This window comes from Motacilla alba, chromosome 22 (assembly GCF_015832195.1).
Source record: "Motacilla alba alba isolate MOTALB_02 chromosome 22, Motacilla_alba_V1.0_pri, whole genome shotgun sequence".
NCBI lineage: Eukaryota > Metazoa > Chordata > Aves > Passeriformes > Motacillidae > Motacilla > Motacilla alba.
In genome coordinates, this window is record NC_052037.1 from 4,622,883 (window position 1) to 4,625,463 (window position 2,581).

Here is a 2,581-nt window from a genome sequence, read left to right on the forward strand (position 1 = left end):
GGTCAAATGCAGAGCTCTCCTGGGAGTCACAGTCTGTCTGCACAGAAAATCTAAAATTCTCAGCATCCAGAACTCCAGCAGATATCGCAGCACCAGAACCCTCAGCTGCCCCGGCTGCCCCTGAGGCACAGACTCCAGTGTCCCTGCCCTGCCCTGGCAGCCCCCAGGCTCTGCCAGTCCCCAATTCCAGCTCCAGGGGGGTTATTCACCTTCCCTGGTGTCCCCGATTGCAGGCAAGATGGATTCTATTCCCATCTGCACGGCAGCTGTCTCCTGTGCAGCGGGCATTTCCTTATCTCTGCCACAGCCACTCCTCCCTGCGGGGACATCTGCTGATAAGAGGCCATTGCGTGTCACTGCGGGGCTGATAAGAACTGCAGCATCCCCCTGGGAGAGGCTCTGCCCAGAGGGAGGAGCCGAGCATTCCCACCTGGATATAATCTGGGATTCTGGAGCACCAGCACGGCCTCTGCACTGGGTTCCCAGAGGAACAGCAGCTGCCTCTGCCCCTGGAGCTTCAGAGGGAGACTCCACCCTTCTCCAGGATCCCGGCTCCAGCAGAACCCCCCAGGCACTGCAGGAGGGCTGAGCCACCATTCCAAAGGCTCTGCTGCCAGCCCCTGACCCACAGGGTGTCAGGCTCTGACTCTGGCACTGCTGCTTTGGGTCACTGCATTGTTTATTTCATCCTTTTATTTTCTTCCCTAGTAAAGAACTGTTCTTCCTGCTCCCATATTTTTGGCGTGAGAGCCCCTTAATTCAAAATTTATAGCAATTCCGAGGGAAGAGGTTTACATTTTTCCATTTCAGGGGAGGCTCCTGCCTTCCTTAACAAACATCTGTCTTTGCAAACCAAGGCACTTGGGCTGCACAAACACCTCCAGAGAATCAGCAAATCCATCGCAGGGGACCCCACAAACTGCAATTCCCTGCCAGCCTCCTGCTCCAGACCATCCAAAAGCAGCTGTGGCTCCCTGCCCTCCCTGCCCTGCTCGGAAATCTGCTTTTATCCACGTGGCCTCGGCTCCCGGTGCCAGAGCTCTCCGCAGGGATGCCGGGGCAGCCAAGCTGCCAGATGTCCACGAGAGAAGGATGGAAAAGGAGCAAGTGTCTGATCCTTCAAGTGGATGAAATGGCCCTTCCTGCTCTGGGAAAAGCAACAACCCCAAACCAGGAGAAAAGCAGGGCTGAGGGACGGGCAGAACAAAGCGGTGCAATCTTTCTTTGGTCAGTAAACAAACCTGGAGAGAATGGGCTTGCAGTGTGTTGACAACGTTCTGGCAGTTCATTAATCCCAGCAAAATCTCTCCAAAGCCACTGATGCATGGATTCCATTTTCAAATTTCTCATTAGTTCCTCTTTATGGATTAAATGCTGATGTTCACGAGTGAATGCACACAGCTTCAGCTGATGGATGTAATTGGGTTGTAATGGATTTTAGCTGCTGTTCCTCCTGATCTGGCCAATTTGAAATGCAGTATCAATGCATTCTGCCCATCTCTCTGTAGGGAATGAGAAATTGAAACCTACAAGATGAGATTTATCAACTTCCATAAAGTTCTCTCCAACCATCATAAAACTGTTAAACTCCTCATTATCATTCCAGCACAGCGATTTCCCCAACTCTGCTCGGGCAGTCCAAATATTAAAGTGCATTAGAAATAAGTAGAGTTGATCCCTCAATATTCTGCATGTCCTCAACATTGATTTAGGTGCTGTAAATATCCCCAACCCCGGATGACACGAGCACAGCAAAAAAACCAAAAAAAGCTCAACAGCAGGAACACAAAGGGCTGTGACAGGATTTAAAGGTTGCAGAACTTCCCTCCAATTTTTAATAGGTCTGAGCCTCAATAGATAAATGGGTGAGTGATTTGCTCTCCCTGTGGGGCCGGGGTGTAAAAGGCAGCTTTGCACATTTTCCCCTCAGTTTTTATGGATTGAAGGCAGCCCTGGGCCAGCAGGGGGATGGGGAATGCTGAGGGAATTCCCGAGGAGCGCTCTGGAAATGGCAGGATTTTTACAAACGCCAGGAAATTCCTGTTTGGGGGTGGGGCTGTGAGGAAGCCCCAGGCTGGGGCACCCAAAGCTGCTGAGAGGATTTGGGAAATGATGCCACGGATTCTCCTCCCGGAGAAGCGCCGTGGGGCTGGAGAACACCTTACTGTGATTTCTCTGCAGGCTGAGGGGGCACAATTCCTTAAGCCAGATTCAGATCTCACCTGGGAACAGCCCCAGGGAACTCCCCCAGCCCCGCTGGCCAGGCTGAAAATCCCATTCCTGCACAAACCCCTGGGCTCTGCACTCCCAGCCAGGACCAAGCTGCGTTTGCTGCTCCTCAAAACCGACACCAGCAGCAAAAGCTGGGGGCAGGAGCAAGCACAGACCCAAACCCAACCCAAGTGGCCCCTTTTTAGTGACTGCAAGCGCTCACACGAGGCAGCCCAGCCCTTCCCAGCTCTTCCCCATCCCCGCTGCCACCACCAGATCCTCCCTGCCTGCTCCCCCTTCCACATTCCAGGCTGGCTGCAAGTGAAAACCGAATTATTGCCTGCAGTGATGCTGGGTTTGACCTGCTCTG